Consider the following 18,683-nt stretch of genomic DNA (forward strand, 5'->3'; position numbering starts at 1 on the left):
TAAATTGTAATGCACTGTTTAGGCATTTGTCTAGAACTGCCAAACTCACTAAATACTTCTGGAGTAGAACTCGAACAACATATTATGGTGTTAAAGTGTTACTAAACCCACATCCAGTGTTAGATTGCCCACAGCACTATTACAGTCCCACGATAAGTCACAGATCACCGTCATTACTAGTAGAACACAAAATGAATTCCAGTATATATACACATACACCATCGTTTGTAGATGCTACATGCAGCAGAATACATCTTGGCCTAAATTTATGAAGTAATTTGAATTTTAACATATTTTTTTTTATTGGATATGTTTTATAGCAGAAACTAAAAACAAATATTGTATTTTATTTTTCCCAAAAATGTTCGTTCTTTGTTTATATAAAAAAAAAAGAAAACCCCAGTGGTGATCAAGTACCACCAAAAAAGCTTGTTTTGTGTGAAAAACGTCATTCGCATACAGTGTTGCATGTACCACGCAATTACCAGTTAAAGTAGTGCAGTGCTAAACAGCAAAAAATGGGAAAAACCTTCCGGGCAAAAATGGAGCAAAGAAAGTGTGTCCATATTTAGGTTAAAGTACTTTTGGTCAAGTTTATATACTAATCTTTTTTACATTTTTTTTGTGTAATATCTTTATTTTCCAGATCTCATAAAAGGGGGGGGGGATGCGACCTCCGTCTCATTCAGCTGTGTGATTTGATATCCTGCTGGCAAAGACTTTGCACTGACTCTGGTGGAAAGCATTAAATATCAGTTTAGGGAAAAGCTTCAATGAGCCACCTGCTGGCTGGGAATAGTACATATGAAATACTCATGCAACACCTTTAAGTGAATTCATTGAATTCGTTCAAGAATTCTAACCGTTGTACATGAGATAGAAATGCTGTGTTATGTTCACTGGTACATAATTCTTTAGACACCAAATCTTCAATTTAAATAGAAGAGGATCACAGGACATGCAACACAAGACCATTCAAGCTAATGTGCTAGCACCCAAGAGGAATGCCATTGCATCAGCAAGGATAAGTGGTCTGATTTAGATCAAGGCTTGACAAATCCCAGGCGCCAGGTTGCCATTGCGTCTAGAAATTGCGTCCTGGCGCCTGGGTCAGCCCATTCACTGTTGGCACCAGGCGTGAGCATAGCTTACCAGTGCGCAGAAGTTCTGAATTAAAAAATGGGGGGTTAAGGGACTTTAGGTGAACCTGTGACCTGGTAAGGCCAGCTGTTCCATCCCTTGGGACTTTAAATGAAAATGTGGCCTGGTAAGGTCACATATTTCCATCCATCTCATACATCTAAAAGGAGGGAAGAGAACAAGGGGGTGGGACTTTATATGAGGCACGTGGTAGCCAAAAAATAAATGGTGGACATTATAGAATCTTATTGTTATTTTGTATTTATATTTTAATTGATTGCCACTAGATACAATTAAGTAAAGCAGGTACAACATGTAACAATGGTACAATGGTAATACAGTATAAATAACATCATACAGTCAGTATCACATGATATAGCAAACAAGATTCTTCGTAGTGCACCAGAATATAGTTGGATAAACCAGTAAAGCATAATAATACTTGCAGAGTCTATGACCTCGTTGGTCCAAAAAGAAGGGGTATAAAGGTAAACTTGGTATGCAGGTAATGTGTATTGTAATCATGGCGTATGGCAGCTCTATGCGTTTCGTGGCTAGAGGGCCACTCGTCAGGAGCAAGGACAAGATGTGTCTATGGGTAAGAAAGATTAGCTAGTTGGTAGGATATATGCAAGGTTTTGCAACGATGGGGTAACAAACCCCTACCCTAAAAGTCTAATGACTTACTGAGGTTCGCGTGTTGGCTGTGTGATGCCGGGCACCAAGGGCCGTTCGAACAAGAAGATAGATGAGAAGACCCAGATTGGAGAAACTGAGTGAAGGATGACAGCCATAGGGCTGACAAAGTGAATGCGAGAAGAGAGGAGTTGAAAAATAGAATGACCCACCCAGGAAGGAAGGAAGGAAGGAAGGAAGGAAGGAACTACCGTGGATGTGTGGAGGAGCCCTGAGTGTCAGAGCCGACCTGGGAGACGCCTTTAAAGAAGCCGCAGCGATGACGCCGCCGACGTCACTTCTATTGTCATTCTATGACAATTTCCTTGATCCATTCAAACTTTCCAATTATAGTTATCCTATTAATATTGATTACCAATTACCACTTTAATTTTATATTTTTTACAATTTTATTCCACACCTACCCAAGGTATTTTGGCTTTGCTCTGGTCCGCCCATGGGGGTTGTGTGAACCAGGCTGGGCTGTCTGTCGCCCGTGTTGTTCTCCCAGTCCGGGAGCTGTGACGCGTCTGACAGACCTCCTCCCACCTCTGGCTCCCTATGCCTGGGGGGGCGTGGGCACCGCCACTGCACGTCTATGTCACGCACCCCACACTGGATGTTTGGCGCTCTGAGGGCGCCGTTGCGTCCATGGTAGCGGTTGCCACGCTTGCGAGCAGATTGGGGGGATGGATGGTGGCGCTGGGTCGGGTGCTGATCACCGGATCCTTCCCGCCTCCTTTCCCTTCCCCCTGCTGCGCTGGTGTGATGTCATCGCTGCGGCCTCTTTATAGGCATCTCCCGGGTCGGCTCTGGCACTCAGGGCTCCTCCACACATCCACGGTAGTCCAGGATTCCTTCCTTTTGTCACTAGATTTTCTCATCACAGGTATCAGCCAATTGCGAATCCCTTCCTTGCCTTTCACTGCACCGTCCTGGTCCCATTGGTGGGTCATTCTATTTTCCAACTCCTCTCTTCTCGCATTCACTTTATGTCAGCCCTATGGCTGTCATCCTCCACTCAGTTTCTCCAATCTGGGTCTTCTCATCTATCTTCTTCATACTTTCCCTCTGCACACAGTCTCACAATGGTCCACTCTCTCTTCTTACCCACACTTAGGTTGCCCGGTGTTCCATTGCCTGCCCTGGTTGACGCTTGGGGGGGGGGCCTTTGGGCGAGATGTCTGCCGGTTGGGAGCACTTGTTCGAACGGCCCTTGGTGCCCGGCATCACACAGCCAACACACGAACCTCAGTAAGTCATTAGACCTTTAGGTTAGGGGTTTGTTACCCCATCATTGCAAAACCTTGCATATATCCTACCAACTAGCTAATCTTTCTTACCCATAGGCACATCTTGTGCTTGCTCCTGACGAGTGGCCTTCTAGCCACGAAACGCGTAGAGCTGCCATACACCATGATTACAATACACATTACCTGGATACCAAGTTTACCTTTATACCCCTTCTTTTTGGACCAACGAGGTTATAGACTCTGCAAGTATTATTATGCTTTATCCAACTATATTCTGGTGCACTACGAAGAATCTTGTTTGCTATATCACGTGATACTGACTGTATGATGTTATTTACACTGTATTACCATTGTACCATTGTTACATGTTGTACCTGCTTTACTTAATTGTATCTAGTGGCAAACAATTAAAATATAAATACAAAATAACAAGATTCTATAATGTCCACCATTTATTGTTTGGCTACCACGTGCCTCATAAAGTCCCACCCCCTTGTTCTCTCCCCTCTTTTTTGAAGTGCGCAGAAGTTGCCAAATGATGCCGCGACGCATGCCTTTAATCTCCCGTCAAGTTCCTACCCATTTGACCCTACTGGCCAACTATTTTTTTTCCTCTCACAAGCAAGAACCGCTGCTGTATTCTGAGTGCTGATTGGACGGGCTGTGGGATTCTCGTCTGCAATTGGCCTCAGCAGCTGTCAGCCAGGCAAGGCGTCGGGCAACTGGGCTACCTGCATCTCTCACTTCCTCTGCTTTTGGCTTGGAAAGCTGTGACTGGTCCAGACAGCAGCAGCTCAGAGCTCCGTCTGGATTGTTGTGCCTGTCCTGGATCGTTATCGCCGATGGTAGTGGTGTCTTCCCGGGCCTGGGATGTGGAGCTGTGTGAGAAGTGCCATGAGGATGGTGTGGACAGTGTAGCTCGTTGTCGGTTCCATTCAGCGCTATAATCATGCATGCTCACCCCCAAGCCCTGCACTGTGTGTCCAAAAGACATACAGACTGGGGCTCAGCTTCACCCCCTGCTCCTCATCACTGGCTCTGATTGACAGCAGCAGGAGCCATTGGCTCCTTGGCTATATCTGAGCCAATTAGGAGAGAGGGAGCCTCGAGACGCATGCACACAGAAGGCTTTTTATCTTAATGCATAGAATGCATTAAGGTTCTGACTTTACAACCCCTTTAACCACTTGCCGACCGGCTCACGCTGATATACGTCGGCAGAGTGGCACTGGTGTGCAAATGGGCATACCTGCATGTCCCTCTGTAAAAGCAGGATAGCGGGTGCGGGCATGCCGCCGGCGGCCCGCGATTGGGGTGAGTAGAGGCAGAAAGGGGAACTGCCTTTCCCCATTCTATCTAGTGACATGACAAATCTATTGTTCCCGGTGATCGGGAACAGTGATCTCTGTCATGTTTCAGTAAGCCCATCCCCCCCCCCCTTATAGTTAGAACACACTGAGGGAACACTTAACCCATTCCCTGCCAGTGTAATTTTTACATTGATCAGTGAATTTTTATAGCACTGATCAATGTAATAATGTCACTGGTCCCCAAAAAGTGTAATTTTGGGTCAGATTTGTTCGCCGCAATGTCGCAGCCCTGAAAAAAGAAAAAAAAACCCACGCAGATCGCCGCCATTACTGGTAAAAACAAAAAAAAATAAAGTCTCTAAATCCCAGAGTTTGTAGACGCGATAACTTTTTGCGCAAACCAATCAATATATGCCTATTGAGATTTTTACTAAGAATATGTAGAAGAATATATATCGGCCTAAACTGATGAATAAATTAGTTTTTTTAGATTTTGTTTGTATATATGTATGATAGCAAAAAGTACAAAATATATATTTTTTTCCCCAAAATTGTCGGTCTTTTTTTTATGGCGCAAAAAATAAAAACCGCAGAGGTGATCAAATATGACCAAAAGAAAGCTTTGTTTGGGTAAAACGTTGCACGACTGCACAATTGCCAGTTAAAGCGACGCAGTGCTGCATCACAAAAAATGCGATAGTTATTAAGGGGGCAAATCTTTCGACAAGCCATCACTGACCTCTCCTCTATAGCTACAGGCACTGAAGTAATTCCTCCTCAAATATCACAACACATTTAGAAGACAGATTTAAAAGTGCATGACGTTTTGGATAATGTGGAAGGGTTAGAACCCTCTATTTGCCCTGAGGACCACTGCGACAGACAGATCGTGATGGGAAATCCAAAATCTTTTGGCAACAACTGTCTAAACCGGGGAATTCTCAGCAACACTTTCTGTTGCTTCTCAGACTGAAAGTGAAAGGAAACCTGCCCTTCCCTACTCTATCCAAAACTAAAACACTTTTCCCCATATATGCCTTTTAACCACTTCAATACTGGACACTTTCACCCCTTTCCTGCCAAGGCAAATGTTCAGCTTTCACTGCGGTCACACTTTGACTTTTGCGCAGTCATGCAATGCTGTACCCATATAAAAAAAGGAAGGAGATGTTGCACACAAAGTTTTTTACATTAACCGTTTCCGGACCAGCCGCCGCAGTTTCACTGCGGCAGGTTGGCTCCCCTGCGCGAAACCACGTTACTGTACGTGGTCTCATGGGGTCCGGATAGCAGGCGCGCGCTGCAAAGCGGGGTGCCAATGCTCGTGGCCGACTGTCTCGATGACCACCGGCCACAAGCGATCGTGACCAGGAGACAAAGAACAGGAACGAGTGTGTGTAAACACACACTTCCCTGTTCTGACAGGCGTGACACATCGTGTGTTCCTATTAGCTAGGAATCATGCTCTGTGACTTCCTGTAGTTAGTCCCTCCCCCTTCAGTTAGAATCACCTCCCAGGGAACAGTTAACCCCTTCCCCACCCCCTAGTGGTAACCCCTTCACTGCCATTTTTACAGTAATCAATGCATTTTTAAATCGCACTGATCGCTGTATTAATGCCAATGGTTCCAAAAACGTGTCAAAAAATTCCACCATAATGTCACAGTCACGATAAAAATTGCAGATCACCGCCATTACTAGTAAAAAAAAAAAAAAAAAATTACTAAAAATGCTATAAATCTATCCCCTATTTTGTAGACGCTATAACTTTTGCGCAAAGCAATCAATATACGCTTATTGCGATTTTTTTTAACAAAAATATGTAGAAGAATACATATCGGACATAGCGCAAAAAATAAAAAACGCAGAGGCGATCAAATACCACCAAAAGACAGCTCTGTTTGTGGAAAAAAAAGTACGTAAATTTTCTTTGGGTACAACGTTGCACGATCGCGCAACTGTCAGTTAAAGCGACGCAGTGCCAAATCGCAAAAAGTGCTCTGGTCAGGAAGGGGGTAAATTCTTCCAGGGCTGAAGTGGTAAAAGCAGACCCTCAGTCATTTTTTCATCTTTCCATCTATTATATCTTCTGCCCTTGTTGTTTTAACTTTGGATAGTAAAACATTTTTTTTTTCTGCCAGTACATACCTTATACAGCCCACTTCCTGTTTGTCTGGTAAAAAGCCTAGGCTTATGACATCGTGTGCAGCTCTTTCACTCTTGAGAGTTTGCCAGGAAGGGAGGGGGATGAGTCATAAGAGGGCCAATGAGAGCTGCAGAGCTGGAGGTGTGTATCTGTGTAAATCCAGGAAGTGAACAGGTAACAGCTTCAGCTGCCCACAGTTAAAATGGTTGCAGCCAGACTCAGCAGAGGGAGATTTCTGCAGCATATTTGGCAAGTACAGAATCACAGTATATATAAAATAATATGTAAAGTGTTGGAGGGAAGCTTCAGAATGGCAAAGATGTTTTTATTACAAAACTATGTGAGCAGACTGCAGTTCCTCTTTAATGTGTAAAACCTTCTACCTTTACAATCACTTTAATTCAGTGCACAATAAAACAGGTGCAGTAACACACCACAAATGTGTGAAGTTGGTCTACAGGAAGCCTTTCCCAAGATCAACATTGAGGCGGTCATTGCTGACCTTTCAATCTAAATATGCTAACTGCCTGGCAGTCACACAGTCAACACTTTAAATGGCTGACCTAGAACAGGTATGTAAAGTACTTCGGATCTGGTTCTGCCTTTCCTGATAGTGACCCAGAACAAGCATGACTAAGTATTAAAGTCAATATAACCTCAAAACCTCCAGGCAACCAGCATTTTATTATGGTCAGCAGTGCCAGGCCTTGAATCTCTCTACAGAAAGATATACTTTAACCACTTTCTTCCTGGGGCAAGGTTTTTATTTTTTGCACATGTTAAAATCTGCATTTTTTCCCTGTATCTTACCTTAAACCCTCAAACAATTATATATTTTCTGAAAGCAAAAGGCCCTGTAAAATAAAAATGACTGCAGCTACAATTTTTTTTTTCTTTGCCACATTTTATTTGCACACCTTGTGTGTTGGGGGGGGTGCTTATCAAGGAAAAGAAAAAAAAAAAAAAAAAAAAACTATATACAGTATATAACAATTTTGCAGAATTTTACCCCCCCCCCAAAGCTTTTGTTACCCCAGCACTTCATATTCCCGATATGTACCTGCTGTACAATGTACTTGTATGTGAAAGTCTCCTGTTCTCTTTGTATTGCTTCCTTTGTGCGAAATCCCTGGTGTTCCTGCCGGCTCCTCTGTTTCCCTATTAAGAATTGACCACACTAAGCAGGAGGGAATACCATGGTCAGTTCTCTAACTATGCTGGGAATCAACCTGCTCTCCTCCAATGATCAGTCTTGTCCTGACACGCCGCATAGCCATTCACTGGGCAGCTCAGTGTACTGCTGCTTCTCCTCCCCTCAGCTCTCATGCAGCCCAGAAAACCAATGTCTCCCCTGTTCTCCACTGCAGCTAATCAAGCACATTCTGCATGATTAGCAGCTGCTTAGCTACAGTAGCCAGGGAATGAAAGCTCTGAACCCAAAAGGGACATAATACACGTAGCTTCCAGGCTCATAACCCAAGGGAGAATGAATGCTGCCTGGGTTCCTCCTGCTCTAAAATGTTACAGTAGTTTCCAATGGTCCCAGTCTCACTGGGTGAACTGAAAACCACTGTGGTCACTGTCACCGGCAGTACCTTTGGAGCCCTGTAAAAGAGATAAGATGGCTCTAGAACTGCCCAAATTATTTTTACCTGAAAGCATGTAGTCGAATGTAAAAAAAAACAACATTTTTGCAGCAGCATCCATGGGCATGCTTGAACTCCTTGAATACAAGGACATTTATAAACGTACCTTGGCAAATTAGAACAGATTTACTCTAGAGCAGGGCTTGACAAATCGCATCCCGGTGCCCGGGCACCAACCAGCCCACCCACCGTCAGCACCACATGCGAGCAACTCCCTTTCCTCTTCTCCATACACTGGCTCCCCTGAGAACTCTCCGTCCTCTCCCCCAGCAGATCTGCCACGTGAAAAGCCCCCCCCCCACATAAGCCAATCCTTGCAAATTGCGCCCCACCTCCATGTACATCCCCACACCGAGAGCCCCAAAGGGACATGCATCCTGCAAAGCCAGCCAGTGAGAAAGCAGCACCGCAACTGAATGAGACAGCCACCTAACCCCTAAACGAATCAATTAAAATAAAAGCCATGAACTACTCACAACTGCCCACCCACCCCATGTGACCAGCAGGGCAAGCACAAGGAACTTATAGTCTATCTCATTCTGCCATTTCACACTCTGAACAGAAGTGTAAAAAAAAAACCTGGACAAGTGGACATACTGCACAAAACACGTGGCATGCCACATCAGAACATACCCACCATCTGCACAAGCCAAATGCTCTTGATGCCCAGTTCCAATCCTCTCCATGTGCAAATCCAAGACCCATCACCTTTGTCCCCAAAAATAACGTTCCTCCAGGCAAAGAAAAAAAAATGGCTCCTAACTTTTTTAGCTAGCTCCTAGACTAAAAGCAAATTTGTCAAGCCCTGCTCTAGACTAGAGGAATCCTTGAATTGATTTTGGGGTCTTAGGTAACCTCTGCTAATATATCTACAGCTCATAGTATGTCATCAAGTTATAGATCTAAAAATAAAAGATTATGGCACACAGAGTTTTTGACACTACTAAAATTCTAGGTATTGGTAATATTCCAACAACAAAATGCTCTAAGTCATTAAGTTATCACAAAATAATCAGTAATCATCACAAAAGTAAACTAAAAAGTAATAATAAAGGCCAGAGATGAAACTTGGGCATACTCCCTTACATCAGTGGAGAAGAGTCTTCCTACATTGGTGATGAGTGAGGAATTCCACCCCTACAGGCAGATAAAAAGATCTTTGGTGGCATTCCATCCAATCTGTAAAGTGCTGCTGGCCCTGGAGCTATGTAGACACTATGAGATGGGAAGTCAGACTGCCATAGAACAAGGAATCCCCAGCAGAATGGGCACTGAGGTTTGGAAAAACATTACACAAGAATTTATCATTATGCAGAATAGTGCCATGTGACGTTCTAGATTAATGCTGCCATTCTCTGGGTCTCATTCTAACTCTAGAGCATCAGGGCTAGGGTTACATGAGCAATAAAAAAATTACGTGCTATGGAGATGGTTTGTCGCTTGTTGGCAGTAACCTGATTTGCATAGCACTGAAAATACTGTGCTACTGATGAGATGGACAACAAGTAGTTAAAGTTAATGCAGCATAGATTTTCACCTTTATGGCCCTAGTCTTATGCTGATCAGCTCCACCAGAAGTGCGCTGACTGCCCCAAAAATGAAGGCAGAGAATGACAGTTTCTGCCTATGCATTTTTTTTTTTTTTTTTTTTTTTTTTTTTTTAATACAGTTAAAAGGAGTGGGAAACAAACACCTTTTAATAACTCAAGAAGTTATCCTAGAATATTAGAGGAGCATTTGAGAACTTTTAGATTGTCCTTATAGTATAGATATGAGGATTATATTAAATGTCCACACTGCAACCAGGTTTGGAATGCTAGGTTCACTGCATCATGCAGGTCATCTTTTAAATCCTTGGTCTCCAAACTGCAGCCCGTTAGCCGGAAGCAGCCCTTTGCTTGCCTTTATCTGGCCCTTGTGGCACCATTCCTCTCACTGATACGACACACTAGTCATCCCACTAACATCAACAATGAAGCCACCATTCCTTCTACTGACAGCAACAGTGAGGCATAATTCCTCCCACTGACACCAAGAATGGGGCACAATTCCTCTTACCAAAACCAACCATGGGGTACTATTCCTCCCAATGACACCAATGATGGGGCACCATTTCTCCTCCTACTGGCCACAGGCACCATGTAATTATTTTTTACTGCTACTGACCACTATGCCTGAAGCATTATTTACATTGACTCTGGGGTGTTTTCTACCCCCAATAGCCACAGCCAGGCCCCCCTATTGTCTGAAGGGCAGTAAACTGGTTCATTGTTTAGAAAGTTTGGATACCCCTGATCTAAATCTACAACCAGTTTATCAGAGGTCCTCAAAACATTTTTTCTGTTTCATATGCTGTTATATATATATGTCATGCAAAAAAACAAATTTTGCAGAAAACTATTACAGGGCTACTGTACCACTATTGTTTTTATGTATTGTTAAGGGCCCATATTGTCTGTTTATAGTAGAGCCAGGCAGCGGGGAGAGCTCCGGTCAATGTAGAAGGCCTAGAAAAAACTGGCAGCAAATGAATGTATAACATTAGGCACCTTGCTTACAAGGTATGCTGAGCTTACTATTCCCCGTGCAGCTAGAGATCTGTTGGCTTCCTATCACTAGTTCTAGGCAGTACTACATAGACAATTTTAGCCTCAAGCTACTTAAAGATTTGACTACTGGCTGACAATCATATCATTTACAATACATTGATTTGAGCACGCTGCCAATAAGAGGTTGAAGTGCAGAGAATGATCAGACTACAGTGACCCTTACCGTACACTGTCATTGTTTACTTCCTGTCTAGGAAGCCATGTGTTCCCGAGTGCATGCGACGCAGAGTTTGTGTTCAACAGGAAGAACCAGAAAATGTACCACACGTTTAGGACTAGTCCAGTACAACAAACACTGACCACATAGTCAGGACTGGTATAATACTACAGGAATACTGACAGCACACAGGCAGGACTAGTATAGTACAAGAGGAATACGGACCACACATAGGCAGGTCTCGTATAATACAACAGGAATACGGACCACACATAGGCAGGACTAGTATAGTACCACAGGAATACAGACCACACATAGGCAGGACTAGTATAGTACCACAGGAATACAGACCACACATAGGCAGGACTAGTATAGTACAAGAGGAATACTGACCACACATAGGCAGGACTAGTATAGTACAAGAGGAATACTGACCACACATAGGCAGGACTAGTATAGTACAAGAGGAATACTGACCACACATAGGCAGATCTAGTATAATACAACAGGGATACAGACCACACATAGGCAGGACTAGTATAGTACAAGAGAAATATGGTCCACACATAGGCAGGACTAGTATAGTACCACAGGAATACTGACCACACATAGCCAGGGCTAGTAAAGTACCACAGGAATACAGTCCACACATAGGCAGGACTAGTATAGTACAAGAGGAATACAGACCACACATAGGCAGGACTAGTATAATACAACAGGGATACTGACCGCAAGCATAGTGCAAGAATACTCCAACACCAGATGTAGAGAGAGCTAGGGATAGGGAACTCAGAAAGGACTGAACTTTATATTTGCATTGAACAGGCTCTGTATGTCAAACAAGCTGCCATGTACATTTCTCAACCAGAGTCCAATAGAAGTTTAGGGTTCCTCCGGGGTTTACTGAGGGGGCTTCTTGAGCAGTGAGCAATTTCTATCTCTCTATATATGTAATCCTTGACACCAAATCTAGCTATACTTCTGTCAATTTTGCTGACAAGATAAAAATGGAATGAATTCCTTCTTCCACACTATACAGTATGGATGGGAGACTCTCCCACTGCAGCTCCTGTATTTCCCTAGCTACTGTCAAAATACCACACACCAGAAGCGGCTGCTTCTGATTGGATACCTGTGCTGTTCAGCCAACAATTTTCCATCCAGCTTCTTTGATTTTTTTTTTTTTAATCATGGGATGCTGGGTGGGAGATGGCCAGCAGAGCTACCCACTAAATGAACTCTGGCAAGTCCCTGAGCAATATTAACCTTATTCTGCACTTCAGCTGGGCCCCCTGTGGTCAGTCCCTGACTAGTCCCAGCTGCGGATGTGCACTCTCCCATCCACATACAATACCTTCGGTATGTAGCCCCCCCAATACTTTCCTGAGCCCGATCTTGATCCAGTGATGTGCACGAGACTTTAGGCTCTCCCCTTCCTGAATAGCTGGCATGCAGGCACCATTGGCTCCCGCTGTTGTGAATCACAACCAGTGAGGCAGGATCATGAGGGATGGGGCTGAGTTGAGATCCGTGTCTTATGGATGTAGAGAGTCGGCTCAAGAGCAAGCGCGCTCAGGTGCCCCCACAGCAAGCGGCTTGCTATGGGGGCACTCGGGAAGGGGGAGGGGCTCAGAGCACTGGTAGGAGCCCCAAGAAGAGGAGGACCACAACACACAACAGGTAAGTATATTGGTCTTTTTTACATAAAAAGCTTGTTCAGTGTGGATTTGGAAATGAAAGCTAGAAGCCGATTGGTTGCTGTGCACAGTCACTCCCCCACAATATGTTATTGCAGTGCAGCTTGGCTGTATAATAGGTGGAGTGGATTGTTTACAGGATGGATGAAGCATTGCACAGGCAGGGGAAGTCACAGTGATGACAACACAGGCAGCTCACTACATTGTTGCCAATCCCCGGTTACAGTGTGTACAGATTATCAGCACATCCTCCACCTGCACACAGCTCAACACAAAGTATCACAATCATTCCAGAGGGTGAGCGGAGGACAGCCATATCCCCGGTCCAGGGGAATCATCGCCTGCTATAGTCAGTGCCCCCCCCCCCCCCCCCACATATGATGGATGGGGGGGCTGTGACCACATGGTACGGCACAGCACCACGTGACCCCCCGGCACCGCTGGTCAGACTCCCTGTGCTGTGACCATGTGACACCGCCGAGCTCCTCCCCCTCTCCGCCGCTCTGCCAGGACAATTGGCATCCCCGAGCCTGTCCGGCTGGCCTGAGCTTACCTCACCCTCACCCCCCCTCCATGGATCGGCTTTGTATTCCTCCCCTCCACACCGGGGGGCTCGGTCCACTGCCCACAACAGGAGAGCCGCCTTTCCCCGCCGTGTAATGTGCCACCTTGCAGACCCCACGAGTCCTCCACATTGCTACACCCAGCCTCAACTTGCTCTCAGGAGTCCCGCTACACCCCCCTCCTACCTTCCTCTGGTGAAATGTGCTCGGTTCCGGTCCCCCCCTTCCCGGTAATCCGGCTGCCCGCTCCTCTCTGTCACCGGAGAAATCCCGCCTCCAACACCCAGCACTGGGCGCCACCGTACGCGACAGCTTATTCGCCGAAGGCATACGCCCATCAAAGCGGGCATCCAATAGGATACCGTGCTAGAACGGCTGGGCGGAGTCAAGGGGGCGGACCAAGAGGCCACGCCCTCCCTCGCAAGCAGGAGCAAGCGGAAAATGGCCGTCAATGGACTGAAACTCGAGAGCCAGCCCACAAGTCTCCGTCAATCCTAAACGGTGACCCCGCCCATGGATAATACTATTGGTTGGCAGGGGAGCGAACTGGGCGTGAAGCACTAATGTGAGGAAACGGAATATGGAAGTCACGCCCCCCACACACAGACACACCCCTCTGTACCCTGTTTGTTTAGAGGAGGATGGAGCCAGAGATTTGCAACGGAGAGGGAGCCGTGTGCTGGGCGCAGACACCGGCTATACAACGTGTCCATAAGGGGCTCAGCGGGCCATCACACTGCTCTCTGTCCATAGGGGGGAGGAGGAGCACAGCAGGGTGATCTGGGGACACCGACCTATCAGAGAGCGAGGAAACCGCAGCAGCTGCCGCCTGTCATTCCTCTATAGAAGCCTGACATTATATATTCCTCTATAGGAGTCTGACCTTATATATTCCTCTATAGGAGTCTGACCTTATATATTCCTCTATAGGAGCCTGACCTTATATATTCCTCTATAGGAGTCTGACCTTATATATTCCTCTATAGGAGCCTGACCTTATATATTCCTCTATAGGAGCCTGACCTTATATATTCCTCTATAGGAGCCTGACCTTATATATTCCTCTATAGGAGCCTGACCATTATGTGTATGTATGAGTTTGGCCTTATATATTTTTCTATAGGGGCCTAACCTTATCTATATTCATCTATAGGAGCATGTCCTTCTCTATGAGCCTGTCCTCGATACCTCTAAAAGAGCCTAACCTTATATTATGTATTCCTGAGAGCCTGACCTTATATGATGCATTCCTCTATAGGAGCCTGACCTTATATATTCCTCTATAGGAGTCTGACCTTATATATTCCTCTATAGGAGCCTGACCTTATATATTCCTCTATAGGAGCCTGACCTTATATATTCCTCTATAGGAGCCTGACCTTATATATTCCTCTATAGGAGCCTGACCATTATGTGTATGTATGAGTTTGGCCTTATATATTTTTCTATAGGGGCCTAACCTTATCTATATTCATCTATAGGAGCATGTCCTTCTCTATGAGCCTGTCCTCGATACCTCTAAAAGAGCCTAACCTTATATTATGTATTCCTGAGAGCCTGACCTTATATGATGCATTCCTCTATAGGAGCCCAGACACAGGACTGACCTTATTATATATTCCTCTCTAGGAGACGGACCTTATATGATGCATTCCTCTATAGGAGCCCAGACATAGACAAGAGTAATGTTGTCAGATGCAGCGATTTTAACTTTAGTTTTGCTCGGATTTTATGCCAACCATACTAGAGCCATCTCAGTGGTATATATTATGCATATTCCAGCACAAACTTCTTCAATGATGTGCAAAATGCCATCAATCATTTCGATTTTTAAGTGGAACTAATTCCATCAATTTAATGGTTTCCACAAATTGTCACATTGACAGCATGATAAGTCACCATTTCTTATGGTGTCATCTGAACCGTCAAGCCATAAAATGGGTGGTGCCAGAACTGATCACAAGTGAAGCACCATGGCAATTGAACATCAAACCAAGACTAAGATGGCAGCTTCCTTTGGGATTTGGGATCCAAACTCTGGAGAAAAAATGAATCATTCCCCTTGTAGTGGGGTTTCTTCTTCAGGGGCACTGAAAGGGTAACTTTGTATTTCCCTGGAGTTCAGAATGAACACACTAAACGTGTCTGTCTCTTTTCAATGACAGTTCCTGGAGTTCTGTTATAATAAGAGTGCAATCATGACCAGAAAATAGTGGTGTACCAAATTTTGCATTGAAGTCAATAGATGCATTTTTGCACTGATGTCAAAGGGATGCAGCATGCCACTATTGGCACTTTTTTTTTCTATCTGCAAAACGCCCATAACCCTATTTTCAGCCAATATATTGGTACACCCCTACCAGAAACTTAGCAGAAGCTAAACATGTGTGGGGGTCTCCCAACATCTGTCATAATGTGCAAGTATGCCCGGCATACACACTTCCAGCGATGTGCGCTCCTCTGCATCCATTCCAACCACACATGTCTGTCTCTTCATCTGTGTCTGCTGACTACTTGCTGTGCCCATGGGGTAGACATTGATAATGCATGCTTCTTAGATTGAGGGTCTGTGGGGAGAATGCTAATTACATGGGGGGGGGGGGGGGGGCAGTGAGTACAACGAATGGGGGGGATTGGAGGGCAGTGGGGGGAATGATTCTTACATTTGGGGGATGGGAAGGGCGATCCCTACATGGGGGAGGGGGTGGATGGCTGTGGGAGGAATGATTCTTACATGGGGGGGCGGTGGGAAGGGCGATCCTTACATGGGGGGGTTGGAGGGCAGTGGGAGCAGTGATTCTTACACATTTGAGGGGGGGGGGGCGCGGTGGCAAGAGCGATCCTTACATGGGGGGGGTTGGAGGAATGATCCTTACTTATGGGGGGGTGATCCTTATATGAGGGGGTTGGAGGGCAGTGGGGGGTTGAAGGAATGATCCTTACATGTTGGGGTTGGAGGGAAGTGGGGGGATTGATCCTCACATGGGGGGGTTGGAGGAATGATCCTTACTTATGGGGGGGGGTGATCCTTAAATGTTGGGGTTGGAGGGCAGCGTGGGGGGATTGATCCTCACATGGGGGGTTGGAGCAATGATCCTTACATGGAGGGGGGGGGGGGGGTTGGAGGGGATTGATCCTCACATGGGGGGGGGGGGGGGTTGGAGGAATAATCCTTACTTATGGGTGGGGGTGATCCTTACATGTTGGGGTTGGAGGGCAGTGGGGGGTGATCCTTATATGAGGGGGTTGGAGGGCAGTGGGGGGGGATTGATCCTCACATGGGGGGGTTGGAGGAATGATCCTTACTTATGGTGGGGGGATGATCCTTACATGTTGGGGTTGGAGGGCAGTGGGGGGATTGATCCTCACATGGGGGGGGGGGGTTGGAGGAATAATCCTTACTTATGGTGGGGGGATGATCCTTACATGTTGGGGTTGGAGGGCAGTGGGGGGATTGATCCTCACATGGGGGAGCAGTGGGGAGAATGATCTTGTACATCGGTGGTGCCCCCTTCAGCTTTTATGATGGGTTCGTGCAAACGTCTCTGACCCGGATGTATGCAGGCACCAATAGATGGAGGTGGATGAGCCTTCGGCTCCAGGACCCCCAGCGACCTCAGGAGGAACCCTGTGGAATGAGACAGGCTAAAGCAGGAGACTGCATGTGACGACAGCTGTGTGTTAGATACGGGACAGATCGGTGTGTGTATAGGAAGCTCTCCCCCATTTCTAGGCCTGTGGGACCGCCTAGTACATAGTGACTCGTGCAGCATAGGATGGAATGTACGGCTTAGAGGGGCAGACACAGGCCGGAGCCCACAAATGACGGAGCTCAGCAGAAGGCGATCACTAGCGCTGCCTCTTTGTTCTTAGCACCGCCCCGTTTACCAAGCACAGGCCTCTCTCAAGATCCCCGAGAATCCCATCACTACATTTCCGGGTTCGGCTGCAGGCGGGGGCGGCTTTACTTGACACCAGCCAATCAGGAGGCGGCCTTTTCTCACGCTCTTCCGTTTCTAAGTAGAGGCAACAAGGCGGTACCAAAGCTAATTTCCACCCCTTGGTAACGTCAGGCTCCGCCCCACACGGAAGCCCCAGACACGGTGGGCGTTCCGCAGCCTCTGACGAAACCAATCAGAGAAGAACAGGGGCGGACTGAGCTGACAGCCAATAGATAGGTGTCAGGGGCGGGGTCGGAGGGTATGAAGCCGAGGCACGTAGGCGGTCTGATTCATTAAGTAGAGTACGCTGGGAGCGCTGTGTGTCTCTCAGTGAGGGGAGGACGGGCTGGAGAAGGGAACACGGAGAGCTCCATGTAAACAGCTGCTGCATAGCGGAGCCCGTACACAGGGACACCCCTCTCCCCGCACACACACCGGCGAGGGGTGGAGGTCGGCGGTCCCATGAGATGTAGAGAGGCGCTCCTGTCATTATATAACCAATAAAGGGGGCACCGAGCCCGCACCTGACACAGCCGGCATGGAAGGTCATTGACAGCGGGGGGGAGATCCGGCCCACCGACTACACGGCCCCCTCAGTCTCCGGGGCCGCCGGTCCCCCCGACCATGGTGTACACAGGGGGAGCTCTAATCCCACACAATGCCCGCCCCCTCCACTACACACCACATCGGCGCTCCTCCACACATCGATGTGCTCGGCACTCCGTCCGACCGGGATAAACAACAGGCACCTACCTTCCTCACATCAACACGTCCACACCGACCGAGTCCGGGCTCCGCCGCCGCCGTACACACACTCCCACTGGGCTCCGACTTCTAGTCCCTCCTCCCGGGGGGCGGGGACTGCACGGTTTGAGGGGAAGAGGGGCGTGGCCGAGTTCACTCTGACCACACCCCCTGCCATGTACAGAGAGGACCGCCCCTCTTTGACTCCTCCCTTTGTTGTTGACATCATCTCTTCTAGAGAGGGGAAAGCAACTCTCCATCCGTCCCTAAAAGTGAGCCCACATCAGCACAAGGGATGGCTGTCTGCACAATCAACTTAGTGTATCAAAAGTATGTGCTATGAGAGCCTACCTCCTGACTTATCCAATCACATTGTCCCCAATCAGGCAGTCCCTTGCATTACATCATTGTTGGTAGATCTGAAGAAGATTGAACAATCAGATTGCACAGCAACATGTGTAGTGAGCATTAGGCAGGCCATGAAGGGTTCCAATCTCAGCCGGTTCAGCAGAAACTAGACAAGATTCGATCCATGTATGGGCAGGCTGAATGGACCAAGTTGATTGATCGATTTGGGGGCAACCAGCATGTCGGGTTTTACCTGCGATTATTGCTATAACTACTAGCAATATTCACTGTCAATGGGCCAGCAGGAGGGATTCCCACATCAACACTGGTTGCAGGAAAGACATTTTTTCCATGTATGGCCAGCCTGAGGTTCACCATACTTGTTACAATCTGACTATACAATTACTGTACAATAAACCTAAGATCCTCAAACTATGTGATACAAGGGCCTGCC

The 18,683-nt window shown here is 46.6% G+C and overlaps 1 protein-coding gene across 6 annotated transcripts in view; it reads right to left on the reverse strand.

Moving 5' to 3' along the window:
* SIN3A (SIN3 transcription regulator family member A) overlaps positions 1-18,004 on the reverse strand; it is a 112,302-nt gene extending 94,298 nt beyond the window's left edge. For 5 of the 6 annotated variants that reach the window (XM_073619029.1, XM_073619027.1, XM_073619031.1 and 2 more), the window contains exon 1: positions 17,891-18,004. The gene's annotated coding sequence lies outside the window, so the exon portion shown is untranslated. Of the gene's footprint in view, positions 1-13,382; positions 13,532-17,890 lie in introns of those variants that run through there. The other variant, XM_073619028.1, reaches the window with a different exon arrangement.
* Between the last annotated feature and the right edge of the window lie 679 nt (positions 18,005-18,683).

Source organism: Aquarana catesbeiana, linkage group LG03, assembly GCF_042186555.1.
Source record: "Aquarana catesbeiana isolate 2022-GZ linkage group LG03, ASM4218655v1, whole genome shotgun sequence".
Taxonomy (NCBI): Eukaryota; Metazoa; Chordata; class Amphibia; order Anura; family Ranidae; genus Aquarana; species Aquarana catesbeiana.